Raw genomic sequence first — 16,537 nt, forward strand, 5'->3', positions numbered from 1 at the left:
ATGCAGGGAACCAGAGGAACGGCCTGTTTCTGAAACCCATGCCCGTGTGACCGTTTGAAACTGTGACGTGCTCCTTGGTGATAAACTGAGGAGGAAGCGGTGCCAGCCGAGATAATGCTAAGTTCATACAAACCTCTGGCAAGAGACTGAGGGTTAAACTCATTAAACCTACAAATTCATTCAGAGCACACCGCCGTCTCATTGAGATATTCAGACACAAGTTCATTTGTTATGCTACAACGGCATTAGGCCTGTAGATAGCATCACTTTATTTCAGCTGTGTGTGCTGTGTGCACGCAGCCGCGCACGTGTGTGTTCATGCATTTGTGTGTGTATATCTGTGTACATCTGTGTGTGCATGCAATCGTGCACATGTGTGCATACAGTACGTATATGTGTGCCTTCATTTGAGCACATGAATGTGCATGCGTGCGCATATGCATGCATGCGTGCGTGTGTGCGTGCGTGCGAATGTTGCACTTGGCAGGCCGTGTAGGTTGGGAGTTAAACTAATGAGCTCTGGAGGCTGAATGTGCCTGCATTCTGGTAGATAAGCTACATTTGTTTCAGTAGCATGTAATTATACACACAAACAAACACACACACACACACACACACATGCACAGGCACGTACACACATGCACGCGTACTTTATGAGCAGAAATACAAACATAAACTATAAGCTTGTACACACGCACAAGCAAATCAGAAGATAGAATATAACATTGCAAACTGGCCTATTCACTGGTACGTTGCAGTACAATGCAAACGCGCGATGGGATACATACAGTTCATTACCATCCCCACTCTAAATGTATTTGTCTGCCTTACCGACAGCCTCTACAGTAGCTCTAAATAAAAGCCCTTCACTTCCTCTTTCTCTCCCCCACCAACGCCGCCTTCCCACCATCTTTCTTCCTGGGATTGCAAAAGTGGACCCCTCGCTGAGCCGAGAGGCCTGAGAATTATGAGGAGCTTAGCCACTTCATTTCTCGACCCAGCATGCCCCTGGGCCTCTCAGGGAAACTTCCAGTATAGGAGGGACCAATAAAAGGCAGGGTGCACTACAGTAAAGTGACCTCATCCCACAGTAAAGTGGAGGGTGATGCATGGCGCAAGGAAGAAGTTAAAGGGGCTCCCAGTGGGGGGTTAAGGCTGATTGACCTGTTCCTTTCGTGTGTCCCCGATACTCAACATATCATATCATCCACGGGGGGAACCCCCCACTCCTTGGCTTCGTGTCTGATGCATTTATGATGTGCAGCGTGGGGGCCCCTGAACTGTGTCGCTGTAAAAATCTAAACCATGTCGGATAATTACGGCTACCTGTGTATTCCCACGGGAGCTGTTGTGAGAACATGTGTGTTAGTAGGGGACGGATTTGGGGGCCGCGTATAGGGTGAGGTGGGGGAAGTTTGTATTTGTTCACATGAGCACAGCGGCACCGATGCTGCATTCGCACTTGCTGTTGAAGTGTTGCTCAAGCCACGCTTGCCAAAATTGCACCCAGAATTATTATTCTTTCCCCCCCCCCCCATAAATGCTGGTGATGGTGATATATATATCTCTGCCTCTTCCCCCTTTTCTTCTTCCCTTACTTATGGGAATAACAAAAACTATGGTGCTTGCACAAAAATGAATTTCAACCACTCTTTTGCACCTGTAAACCATGTGACCATAGAGTTGATTCTGATTTGATTCTCATTTGCACAGTGTGAGTCAATTAACCTTGTTGGAGTTGGTACCCTGATTCTATAGTTTGTAAGCCCCGGAAGGTCTCCAACTCAGAAGTACCAGATGGGGAGGGAGCCTATAGTGCAGTAGGGTGCTGCATAACCTAGAACCAGCCAGAACTTGTAACAGCAAGAATGAGTTTTTCTTCTGTTTACGGAACGGAGGGACTGTGGGTAAAGAGAAGAGGAATGGACACAGTGAAAGCAAAACATATTTGGTTGATTGACGCTTCACTGCGTCATTGGAGCGCCGGCAAGAGTCGAAGCCATCTCAACTTTTTGTGCGGCGTCACTTGGTCACACGCAACGGCTCGTCACGCAGCATTTGTTATGCAGTGACATGTCACATAATGTCAAGTGTCGTCCATGTCACGTAATGTCAAGTGTCGCTCCGTGCGACTTACGGCCCTGTTGCTTTGTCCCCTGCAGTGCGGATGCATCACTGGCCATAGACAAAAATAATAATGTTGACCCAGTTCTGTTTCAATATTATGACAGTGTTACTCAATCTTGGTGAAACGTTCCTGATGAACTACTGTGTGCACACACAGTGCCATATACTGTAGATAAAAGATACTGATAAAAGACATTGGCTCCAGTGGAAACGAAAACATCATGCTGTGAATTTGTAGTAGGCCAATGCTTATATGCAAATACTGAAGTGTGTGTGTGTGTGTGTGTGTGTGTGTGTGTGTGTGTGTGTGTGTGTGTGTGTGTGTGTGTGTGTGTGTGTGTGTGTGTGCGCACGCATGTGTGCGTGCCTGCGTTTTTTACAGCACCTTTTTTATATTTTGTGTCCTCTTATGTGGCCATAAATACATGATTAAACGTGTGTATGTGTGTGTGTGTGTGTGTGTGTGTGTGTGTGTGTGTGTGTGTGTGTGTGTAGTGCATGCGTGCGTGAGTGAGTGTGTTGCAATCAACAATTTTTATATGCAAATACTGAAGCGTGTGTGTGTGTATGTGTATGTGTGCGTGTGCATGTGCGTGTGCGTGTGCGTGTGTGTGTGTGTGTGTGTGTGTGTGTGTGTGTGTGTGTGTGTGTGTGTGCGTGCGTGCGTGCGTGCGTGCGTGCGTGCGTGCGTGCGTGCGTGCGTGCGTGTTTGTGTGTGTGTGTGTGAACGCTTGTTTGATTTAGAAATAATATGCAAAACAAGTAGAAAACCAATAACATTCCCTTGATGACCAGGAAAGAGCAGCGAACACACCTGACTACCATTACAGAAAAACAATGCTAAATATTTGTCTAATAATTATATCCTACAGACGGTACAGTATGTGATGTTTAGGAAACGAAACATTCTGCAACCATAAAAACCCTAGGGCTGTATTTTGCGTGTCTTAAGTACCAGGTCTTATTCCCTAACTTGAGTAAACTAAAGACCTGGAGGCGTGATCAATTCCATTTGGCTATTCTGAGTGGCCAAAGAGCATTGACCACGCCTCCAGGTCTTTAGTTTACTCAAGTTAGGGAATAAGACCTGGTACTTAAGACACGCAAAATACAGCCCTAAGGCTGCAATGTATAAAACTTTCCTCTTCTAGTGCTTTTACCATTGAGCCTGCCTGCTTGCTATGGGGATACATTTAATCTTGACCATCAGGACAACATTCATGTCAGATCCTGTGTCTAGGTGAGAGGTGACCTTTGACGCAATCTAAACGTCTCAATCGAAGAGCACAGAGACTACATACAACCACCCCATGCATGCGTTTCATAGTGCCGCTTTAAATGACCACCTAGCTTACATGTTTCACTCCTTGGCAGCAGCAATGACAATTACCAATCCCTAAAAATGCAGTGCAAATTACTTAGCTGGAATGTATAGTTGCTCTGGCCTCTGTCCTACTGCCACCTACTGTCCATTTATTGTATTACGCAGTGGGTGAAAAAAACACACCCCTTAAGACTAAACCACACCCATCAGAGGTGTGGCTTCCAGAGGTACTTGTAAAAGTTTACCAAGAAGCCCTGAGAAGCCAGCGTCAGTTTTTGGTTTTCCAGTCACGTGATCCAAACGTGTGATGTATCCCAGAGTGTCAGAGGAAAATCTTGTACGTCTTAAATGTTATCAAAAACGGCCAATAAAACAAATAAAAAGTCAGGAAAGTCGTATTCAGCAGGGAAAGAGGTCTTTATCAATTAAGTCGGGAAAGTCGGGTTCAGCAGTCAAACTGTAAGGGGCATGAACATTTCCTAAATTACATAATGTCAAAAACATCAGACCAGTCTGAAGCGAGTGGTGCAACAGCACCCCCTATTGGTAAACATCGGGACACAGGGACATAGTCACACAGGTTGGGACATAGGGACAAAGCTGTTCCTTGGAGTGGTTGCACCACTCCAAGGAAGGAAAAATCTGATTCCGTGTTATCAAAATGACACAACAAAGGTGCGGTCAGCTGTGGAGGTGGGTGGTGTGAGTAGCATGAAAAAGCCATTGATGGGAACATCAACGGTTGGAATGTCTATGGATATATAATATATATATATATATATTTAGTTTGTCAACATATGGATATAATTAATACAAATTAAAATAAATAATATATTTATAATAGCATACAGTAAGTGTCCTATTCTTCCAGAAAGAAAAGGTTAATAAACAATACTGCTCCAATTTGACGCAGATGGAGTTATTATATATTTTGGTTTGGTTGTGGCTACTTCATGATGATTTGGTCTATACTCATTACCACACCTGTCACCAATCAGAGACAGAGAGCTGCACACACACAGCAAAGGAGGCATATTCACACAGGCATTGTCACTGTCGGGTGGACAACTTGTATTTGCAAAACGGTTAAAACTGTTACTGCAGGATTCCCAGGAATCCAGGGAGGGAAGTTATCCAGTTAAGCTCTTGTTATTGCCTTTCATTGGTTAAATATATCACACATTGTGATATAGATCGGCTATTTTTTCTAAATCTTTGCGACACTTTATGCCATAATGCCCTACCTTGATAGCAATGGCCAGATTGTACTTCATTGTACGCAACATCGAAAATAGACAATCTATAAGCTCACAACTTGTGGTGTACATCTGTTATTTTTTACAAATGTTGTATGCCGATAATAGGGAAGCTAGTAGGGTCCATATGGTTAATTTGTATTCATACAGCATTGTGTGCTTAATTATTTGTAATGTATTACTATTATCTTCATCATATCTGATCAAATTAGTTAACTCACATAACCCTTGTGTCCATGTGTATTGGGGAAATTGGGCTGTGGTGTAGTGTGGTGTGGTGTGGTGTGGTGTGGTGTGGTGTAGTGTAGTGTAGTGTAGTGTGGTGTGGTGTGGTGTGGTGTGGTGTGGTGTGGTGTGGTGTGGTGTGGTGTGGTGTGGTGTGGTGTGGTGTAGTGTAGTGTAGTGTAGTGTAGTGTAGTGTAGTGTAGTGTAGTGTAGTGTAGTGTAGTGTAGTGTAGTGTAGTGTAGTGTAGTGTAGTGTAGTGTAGTGTAGTGTGGTGTGGTGTGGTGTGGTGTGGTGTGGTGTGGTGTGGTGTGGTGTGGTGTGGTGTGGTGCGGTGTGGTGTGGTGTGGTGTGGGGGGGTGGGATGGGGGTGTCTGTGATTAGGTTTCTTTTACAGGAAGGTGCAAAATTCCAGGGGGAGACTGCGGTGATGGGGAGGCAAGCTCAGACTTGTCGGAGCATTCCACGCTCTTTGGGAAGCAATCTCCTTAGCCATCCATCCCTGGGGACTTCCAATGGAAAGGCCTTCACTATACCATTGAAACGGAGTTTGGTGAAATAAATGAGGCAAAGGAAATGGAAAGAGCAAAGATTAGAGAATTGTTACGATATGTTAGGCGGCTTTTCTGCCTTTATTGATAGATTGAAAGTGTAATGTAGGTTGACAGGAAATGGGGAGAGAGATGGGACCGCTAGGCCGGTCCGGGCCATGAATTATGTTTTAATTAGGGATGTCCCGATACCACCATTTGTGTTAGCCGATACGATATGAATTAACCATAAACTTCCTATGGTGCGTCCCTGTCTTCTATGGCGCTTCCTATATGGGGCCGTGTTTCTCAACAAACAAACCAAAATCACAACTTTTCCCTGGTTTAGCTTGCACATGCATAAAGGACAAATGGTCATACAGAAGCATACAGAAGCAATGATCACTTGGCCATTACGAAACTAATAAAATCAAATGTTTAGACAAATGACTAATTGCTAATGTGCCAGTAATCCAGCCACTGTTGAGCTTCCCATCAAAAGTCATGCATGTTTACTTTGGACCAGATGGCATTGAGAGGCGCACGCCGCACCCACCTATGCCTTGCCTTTGCCAGGAAGCTGTTCAAATCTAACTTCAGGAACTGGCTACCTCCCCTCAGGAAAGAGATCTCTGAACGTCAAACTAGAAATGGAGATGACCTGGACACCCCATCATGCAGAACTGAGAGATACAGAAAATCACCAATCCCGCACACACACGTATACACACGCACATGTACACACACACACACACACACACACACACACACACACACACACACACACACACACACACACACACACACACACACACACACACACACACGCACACACACACACACGCATGCACAGACGCATCCATGCACATTCAATTTGCCACATCAGACTCCGGGAAGGTTAGAGATGTGGCTGTGGCTTGGAAAGCAAAAACTTGAATGGCATGACACTCACACTCAACACCACATATCCGTCACTGTCTAACCACTGGAATTCCTTATAATGAAGCTTTGGTTGTAAACCTCACAAAGACAAACACCAAAATCAAGGTCATTGACCCCGGAGTCAAGGCCAGCTGGTTAGTTGCATTGTTTTGTTTCCCAAAATAAGGTCATTGACCCCTGGGTCAAATCCATGCTAGTTGCATTTTCTGTCGCTCAAACCAACAGCGTTGTTGTTGTCAGAGTTGACCTCATACTACCGTTGCGTCTCACACACACACAACCACATGTATCCTTACTAGGGATGTCCCCATCAACCACATGTATCCTTACTAGGGATGTCCCGATCACACACACACAACCACATGTATCCTTACTAGGGATGTCCCCATCACGTGTGCTTTTGCTCCCCATCCGATTCCGATCATTTGATTTGAGCATCTGATTTTTATTTTTTTATTTAACCTTTATTTAACCAGCAAAATCACATTGAGACTGCGTCTCTTTTACAAGTGGGAACTGGCCAAGAGGCAGAAATAAAAATTACACTTCAACACCACATCATCAATGTTACATTTTGAACCAGCAAATACAACATCCATAATACACCTTAAAGTACCTATGCATAAATACAACAAGTCACCTGTCCTACTTTTTTCTTTTAGTAGCAGGGCAAAATACACCATATACACAATATACACAATCTCAACGATCTGAGCCGATATAATAAATATATAGGCATGAACATAGGCTAGTACATATCCAAACATGTGCAATTGCTGGATTGTACATCAAAGATGATCCTTTTGAAAGTTCTCAAGGGAACTTTCAAAGCCAATTTTAGTCTGGACTGTAGATCATTCCACGACCAAGGGCCAAAGAAGGCCAGACATTTTTTACCCCCCTCAGATTTGAATGCTGGTACTACACACCGCAGCCAAGCATTTGACCTGAGGTTTAGGCCGTTTTGGACCAGATCGAATTTAGATGAAATATAAGACGGCAGGTCACCCAGAATGGCTTTATAAATGAAAATATGCCAATGCTGAAGCCTGCGAGCTGCCAATGAGAACCAACCGACTGCAGCATACAACGTGCAGTGATGTGTTCTGAAAGGTGCATTTGTTATGAATCTCAATGCAGCATGGTATAGGGGATCCAATTTGGTCAAGGATGAGGAGCAGGCAAACCTATAAATCGTATCACCATAATCCAATTGGGACAGAAAGAGACCAATGACAAGTTTTTTACGAGCTGAACAAGCAAAACAAGCCTTCAATCTGTAGATGATACCGATTTTTCCCGATCCGATATTTATCTTTTATAGAACACGTTTATGCCATATCACAATAGTACAATATCCCAAGTCACAGACAATATCCAGTCTAATATCATGATATGGATATAACATTGATATACTAGGGATGTCCCGATCACGTTGTTTGGATCCCGATCCGATTCCGATCATTTGAAAATGACGTGATCGGCCCCGATTTCCGATCACCTGATCCAATCGGGACAACCCTAATCCTTACTGTATGTCCCCACTGCCCCACTGAGCAGTTTTCAGGCTATTAGACATCTAAAATACGTCTAAATGGCCGTCTAAAAATGGGTTATATACTGTATAACTGTACTTCGACTATTTGGAATTAGCCGAGTTACAAGCTCACAATGTGTTGCATCGTGACATGTTGTGAGCTTGTAGATCTGCTATTTTCAAAATATTTCTTTACATTTTGATACAGTACGTACGTATGTATGTATGTATGTATGTCCCTTGTCCCTATCTGTAACCAATGCTCATCACTGTGTAAATACCATTTGTTTTCTCACTGCCTTTCTGTATGGATAAGGTACAATAACGGAGTAGTGCCTTTTCAAAATGCAGACACAAGACAAGAGAGGATTACCATTATCCCCTGACTTAATTTCGTCATGCCAACAATTTCAGTGGATTCTCGATTTGTGACGCTGCATGTGTTTTGTTTGACTTGTCCCGTGTATACCCAGTTTGTTATCTGTGGAATGTAGAGGGCAGTGACTGCTTTCCCATAGTTCTCCCCACAGAGATGCAGTCTTCCGCTCGAACCACCCGCAAAATGAATATTGACACGTCGTAGTAGTCGCCTGACTCATGTCATCATGTGGGTGTGTCTGCTGACATCGCATGGGAAAGGCATTCACGCACGGCACGGCAGTTCCTACGTCGGCTGCCCATCCCCTTTACACTCCATGCCCTCTGAGCAAGCTGCCACCACCAGACTGCAGCGTGGTCCAGCTTTGGCGCCAGTACTCTTTGAAAAGTGCTCATTTAGCTTCCGTGCTTCGCTTCACCCAAATCATTACTTGCTTTTCACTCCAGTTTCAGCCTCAACAAAGGCTGTCTCAAATGTATGGGCAACAATTCAATTCACTTATTTTTGTTACAGAAACTTCCATTAATTTCAGCTCAGTACGATTCAGTATTTATAGGGCATACAAATACCAAATAGTCCTAAGCTAATGTTCCTATTATCTTGTATTTCACAGTGTGCTACACACAAACACACCCTAAGAAAGTTTGTGTTTACACCCTGGAAACCCAACAAAAACACAGATTTATGCTCAGTCAGAGTACACCGACGCAAGTCTGAGCGCACCAATGCCAATGGAGCAATTATGGTGAAGGCCAACTATTACGCAATAGGGTGAAAGTCTGGTGAGAGAGAAAAAAACCCTCATAATCAGTAGTGTAGTGAAGTGGTTTACATAAGGGGACAGCAGGTGATGAAAGAGGCTCACAGGAAGTATCAAGGCCAGTGCATTAGCACTGACACAATAGCCTAATTTATATATATTTATATTAAGTATTAATATTATTATTATTATTATTATTATTATTATTATTATTATTAAGGTTGCTTCCACATACTGGTAATCTTGGATTAAACAGTGACTACTGTGCCTGTTAAATCATTAACATGAAATTACCGTCCGCTGGCCTAAGCAGTAAGCACCCTGTATGTCAAATCAGGGTTTATGATTTATGTATAGCTGATTATTTGGTGTTATTTTCTAGTGACAGTATCTGTAAAGAGACACATCTCCATCTACAATTACCACCAGTAATGAATCACGTGAGTAACCAAGCAGGATTTTACATGCTATTATACTGTTGCATGTTTCACTTTCGTGACCAGAAGCAATATTGCCATGCATGCCCACATCTGCTGAATGCTGCTATGTCTGAAAGAGCAGACAGCGAGAGTACTGCCTCTCTGCTGCGGTATAGTGAGTCAGTCAGCTTATCAGACAGGGCGATCACCTACCCCATGAGGAGCCCCGGGTCTAGCCTTATCAGATCCAGTAGCGGCTTGTGCTACTGCTACAGCCCCAGACACAGCTCAGCTGCCAACCTCGTCCTATGGATGAATGGATGAACGGTTGGATAAAGTTTGGGCTGGATGGCCCTGATAACCACTCTCTCGGGCAGATGTGTAGTCGCAGGATCTCAGCAGATATCCCACGGCGGGGGCCCCGCGCACAGTGGAGAGGGGCGGTGGTGAGAGAACGCTACAGACAGAGACGGGGGGCCTTCATCTTGAGCAGGCATCCTCGCTGATCCCTGATAAGAGGAGGGAAGGTTGGCTGAGGCAATGGAAGGAGTGAGGAGGGCTGTGTGTAAGGAGATATCTCAGTCAGAGAGTGTACACCTGGCTGCAGAATATGTTTCCATAAACATGAACTGCGAAGAGTTTGTGTCAATTTTTGCAGCTATCGGCCCCCTGATAAGGCCATGTTGACATAGTAGAGAGAGAAGAGTATACATAAAGTATTTCTGTTTGGTTTGGCCCACTGTCCTGATAAACAAACCAGGTAGGCCTATGTGTTACAATCTTCCATCCACCAGCCATTTATTGTAATGTTTAGTGATGTGACCAATGTAACCAGGTATGTGTTACAATCTTCCATCCACCAGCCATTTACTGTAATGTTTAGTGATGTGACCAATGTAAAAACAAAAGAAGGAAGGTGTTCAGTTTCAGCGCACTATTTCACGTCAGTTCCACATTACACAACAGTATGTCTGATTCCTGCTGGGAAAGCTGTAACAATTAACCAATTTCCTGGTGTCTTTCCAAATAAACAAATGCAACCTTTTTTTTCTTTTTTTCCAGGAAGTTATCTTTAATTCCTTATTTGGTGGCATCTAATACCATTCTGAAACAAAAACCAACAAGAAAAAACTAACAACTAAAACCTGCCATTGCAAAAACCCTCTGGCTGTCCCCAAAACCCCTGCAGCCTCTTTACCCCTCCCCCCAAACTTGGCAAATGCAACCTTTTACTACATTGCTCATTACCAATTGATCATTTCAGTTAATTCTTGTTTTCAATTGCTCACAAATCAGGTAAATGGCGATTCATTTTAATCTGATTACAAGTATTGGGGCATTAGCAACTGGTCAACAAAAGCACCTTGAAGACCTTAACAGGAGCCCTCGTACAAGGTTTCTTTGACTATGCATCCACCTCTTGGTACCACAGCACCTCAAAGGCCCTTAAAACAAGGCTCCAGACCTCCCAAAACAAACTGGTCAGGCTCCTCCTTGGCCTCACCCCCCAAACCCACCTCACCCCTGCCCACTTTGACAGGCTGGGATGGCTTAGGGTCGACGACAGAGTACAGCATCTTGCAATGGGTCTGGTCCACAAGATTCGATACACCACTAAGATACCCATGTACCTGTCTAAATACTTCCTTAATGTAAACGAAGTCCACACCCACAACACCAGAGGGAGTGCAACAAACCATGTACAACCCAGATTCGGCACAAACAAGGGACTAAATTATTTTCGCTCCTATGCCACCAAAATGTGGAACACCCTACCAACAGTCATTAAGACATGTGAATCCCTTGACTCCTTCAAAACCGCTCTCAAAGGGCACCTACGGATGGCTGCAATTCGAAACTGGCCTCTGTAAAATCTGAATCCCCCCCACCCCCCCCCCCCCTTTCCCCTCACTGTATATGTATCTTTTCCCTTTTTGCTTCCTATATGATGAATTCCTGTTCTGTTCTTTAACTACATAGAAGTGTCTATTTGTATGTCTCTAAATGTTTTGATGAATACAACAATGTGGACCCTGTTGTAAACAAGTGTAATGCTTAATTGGGTCGTCCACTCACAGTTAACAGTCTTTGTATTGAGTTTGTGCTTGAAATGTACTGTAATTCTACAAACTGTTAATAAATATTTCAATCAATCAATCAAAAGCATGAGAATCCCTTCAGCAAATGACAATGTTTTGGACATTGTTTTAAACATTATGTAATTCAACGTGAGAAAAACAAATAAGCACTCTGATGCTCTGATGGCTGTAACACAGTTTTATTCCCATTCTATGCGTTTACTCCGATTACATTAGCAATGCGTTTCACCTCCAGCAGCTAAACCACATTGTCATCTGTGTAGTGAGTCTTCTTCATGCCTGATCCGTCTGATCTGTGATTCTCTTAGAAAGAATGCAAGCTGATTTAACTGATTGTTTCCCAGGCCCACGTTGTGTGAAACCTGTCTTACCACGGTCTGCTTTTGCATAATCTTGTGCAACTGACAAGCTCTGCAGGCCAAGGTCATCGTGGTAATGGCTGGAGGCCAAATCCCAGATCAACTCTGCGCTCTCAGACTGAGTCACACTGATAGATGTGGTGGAGTTGTAGAACAGAGCTCTGGGCCACTGGGAAACAGTTGGAGCACAAAATGGTATGGAAATTGATAAAAGGGCTGTTTCTCTTTTTCCCTTTTATCAATTACCATACCATTTGGCAATATACTGTACACAGAGGATATTTAGGAAGGGAATTCGGCACTTAAACAAACACAAAATTGCCATGGCGGTCCTGGACATAGTCTGTCGCCCAGGGAACCTTCTTGTTAGGGGCACCTTTTGCTCAATGCACCAAGCCTGTCCATCCAAATTATACTCTTGCACTAAGGCTTTTTGTCCCTAACAGTACGTGACCCATACTATCGAGGGGCAGACTGAGAAAAAGACTGATTAAAGGTTCAGTCTCACCCAAATGAATACAGAGTAGGTGATACAGATAGCTTGAAATTGAATTACACAATATTTAGTTATTTGAGAATTAGCTTGAACTGTTGATTGACACTTGCAGGCAGTTGATATTCTGTGGAATTGTTTTCTCCTGCACAAGAATTGAACTTGGCCTATAATGCTGTTGACTTGGTGAAATCTTTGAGGATGTACAGTATTGCATCTTATAAACAGAGCAGGAAGAAACCAGATAAATGAGCACCTCAGTGTCGATTATGTGCTTGCGTGAGTTTCGATATATATACCCTCTTCGGATCAAATAGTAAACTCAGCAAGGCAGATGGCTTCTTGGTTAGAGTGGGTGACAATATTATCACACGAAAAGATGAAATTACCTACCTAGGTTCCATCCTGGAGGCCAATCTTTCCGGTGATAAAATGGCCACCAACGTAATCAAAAAAGTCAATCAAAGAACAAGATTCCTTTACAGGATCTCCTCACTGGTCAGCAAAAACACCTTGAAGACCTTAACAGGAGCCCTCGTACAAGGTTTCTTTGACTATGCATCCACCTCTTGGTACCACAGCACCTCAAAGGCCCTTAAAACAAGGCTCCAGACCTCCCAAAACAAACTGGTCAGGCTCCTACTTGGCCTCACCCCCCGAACCCACCTCACCCCTGCCCACTTTGACAGGCTGGGATGGCTTAGGGTCGACGACAGAGTACAGCATCTTGCAATGGGTCTGGTCCACAAGATTCGATACACCACCAAGATACCCATGTACCTGTCTAAATACTTCCTTAATGTAAACGAAGTCCACACCCACAACACCAGAGGGAGTGCAACAAACCATGTACAACCCAGATTCGGCACAAACAAGGGACTAAATTCTTTTCGCTCCTATGCCACCAAAATGTGGAACGCCCTACCAACAGTCATTAAGACATGTGAATCCCTTGACTCCTTCAAAACCGCTCTCAAAGGGCACCTACGGATGGCTGCAATTCGAAACTGGCCTCTGTAAAATCTGAATCCCCCCCCACCCCCCCCCCCCCCCATTTTCCCTCACTGTATATTGTATCTTTTCCCTTTTTTGCTTCCCATATGATGAATTCCTGTTCTGTACTTTAGCTACATAGAAATGTCTATTTGTATGTCTCTAAATGTCTGTATGTCTTTAAATGTTTTGATGAATTGAACAATGTGGACCCTGTTGTAAACAAGTGTAATGCTTAATTGGGTCGTCCACTCACAGTTGACAGTCTTTGTATTGAGTTTGTGCTTAAAATGTACTGTAAATTCTACAAACTGTTAATAAATATTTCAATCAATCAATCAATATGATGACTCCTTTGCTCTCCTGAATAGTCTATCCATTCCTCACTTTCTCCTAAAGAACTACATATTCTACATATTCTACTTGATAGAATATTTTGCTACAAATTAAACAACTAAAGTATTTCTTCCCTGTATGTGCTAGTGTAACACACATGATTTAGTGGATTACAGTATAACCCTAACATATAGAGACAAGCTACAGTTGCCTTATATGTGTGCTTTTGCCTAAGAACTAAATCTAAAGTTACTATGTTTAGTGACCCTGTCTGAAACCTAACCACTGAGTAGTGCAGAGATTTGTTAAGCTATCTAAAAATCACTAGATATCAGAGACAGAGTGACATGTGGTTCCACCAATCAGCAGTCAGTTTAGGCCTGGCTGATATGCTGTCCCAGCCACACAGCAACCTGTTGAAGCAGTGATTACCATCTACCTGCAGTGCTGCACTAATCAAGCCCAATTGAACTGAGTCAGTTCAGCTGTTGAGGTTAGAGACAGAAAGACAGCAGTGCACAGCACATGAGAAGAGCACAGAACAGAGAGAGAAAAAGTGTGATACTAGAAGAGTTTTATGAGCACAAACCACAGCGAAGCAAGAAACCATTGTGGATTCACTGGGGCAGCCATTGCATTGTTTGTGCCCAGCCTGTTTCACACAGAATCGGTCAGGTTTTTTTTGTTGGATTGGATCGTTTTCCAGTTGACCATTCCAATAGATGGCGAGCTTCCCACCAGGATCTAGAGATTGAGCGACAGCGAGTATTCCCCCATACTCTGGTGACCACTGGACAGACTACTGCACTCTACGGTGTGGTAGGCCTAATCTGCAGACTCCCCCACTCTCAACTGCAGTAATCCCAATTCCCCCTCTCTCCCTTCGCGCACACGCATGCACATACATTCCCCTGGAATTGGAACTCTGATACTTACAGTTTTGGAAACCATATGGAACTTTGACACATACACTGATACATACCTGGATGGTTTATCCTTGGGACTCTGAACCATAACACGTATACTGATTTTGCATACATACCTTACCTTACCTTGTTCATTAATTGGGAGAACAGTGACTGAGTGGTCAATTCATTACGCATTGAAAGGGTGGATATTTGTAAATTGTATGTCCTATTTTGATTGTTTGATTGAACTGGAAAGTTAGAAGGGTGCACCCAAATTAGAAAGACACAGTGAACTGTGAGAATTTGAAGTGGCCAAGCAATTGCTATTCAAGAGTTGGTACCAATTTATTTCTTTTCCATATTGTATGTTTGTATGTTTGTTTGTTAATTGTTTTTTTCAATATAACTGCCGGCAATCATTTAACATTTAACCTCCTTGTGTCTGAGTCTCATTTAAGCACTCCCCATAGCTCCAGCAGTCGAACCTACACAATAACTAGTCCAGATTTTGCTATAGTGCCTTATAGGTGCTACAAGTTACTCACAGAAGTGTCACTCGCCCCCGTTTGGCACAAGTTGGTATTACACTAGCCTATCATGTGACAAAAGCTTCTGTCACAAACAGTACAAACACAGGGTTTCTCTCCTCCTGTGTATTCTCATGTGTGTATTCAGATGTTCACTTTGATTAAAACCCTTTCCACAAACTACAACCGAAGGGTTTCTCTTCTGTATGTATTTATATATATTATATATGAATGTATAATATATATATATATATATATATATATATATATATATAGCGTTGGCTCTCACATTGGAGTCAATGTAGAGAGTTACTTACAAAAGTCAAGAAGAAGATGGGTAAAGGTAGACATGTTTTTTGGGGCATCAGGGCGCAAATTCAGGCAGTCAGGCGGGCACTCTGCAGGCAGCCATCGGATGTATTTGTAAAGCCCAAATGGACCATGCTGAACACTAGCTGACAACAGTGGGGGTCACGGTGGCACGGGTTGGCAGCCAGTGATCCCTTCAAAAGAACCTTTGTTCAACAGAGTGCCTTCGCTATGCTGATGGGTCGCTTCCTCATTTGTATACGACCAGATGACAGGAAATATTGCTACCCACGGCCATGCTTCTGGAACAAACCTGACTGACTATACAGGCAATGGCCAATTAAGCACTGATTCATTTCATAAAGCAGGTCTCCACCTCTTCTGTTCTTTCATATTAATCGAATATATATATATATATATATATATATATAATTTTGACTCATAATATGTTGATGTTATTTTACAATTATGTTGATTCAATTCACACGCGCGCGTGCGAGCGTTCTCTTTCACTGGTCGCGCGCGCACTATTAACATACTACATTGATGTTGCCTGTCATTGTCTGTGCTCTATTGTATTCCGGCCCTCGAGAGCAATGAATCATGATCAGTGAATCTGTCTTTTGTGTTGTGTCTGTTGTTGGCTGGATGAATAAAACACCTCTTGGTCGTGCGTGTGTATTCCTCCTCTTAGCCAGTACCAAGCGGGAAGCTCCCGCTCTGAAAATACAGCCGATGTGGAAGTTACTTAAAGGAGAACCTCGCCCATTTTCAACCTTCCTATTATTGGTCCTCACTGAAAAGATGGCACACTTTCCATCCGCTCACTCTGCAACTCATTAATAGTTTAGAAACCGGCCTTCCAATAGGCCAGTCAATCTAAGCTAAAAAAGGGCTGACCTCATCACATTTGGGTAAGTGGCTATGGCCGTTTTTAGCCGGAGTGTTTTTTTGTGCAGAACTAATGCTTGGAATGGATTCAGAATCATGAAAACCCCCTAGTTTGACACATTACA

The sequence above is a fragment of the Protomyctophum parallelum genome (assembly GCF_964188405.1).
Source record: "Protomyctophum parallelum genome assembly, chromosome: 3".
Taxonomy (NCBI): domain Eukaryota; kingdom Metazoa; phylum Chordata; class Actinopteri; order Myctophiformes; family Myctophidae; genus Protomyctophum; species Protomyctophum parallelum.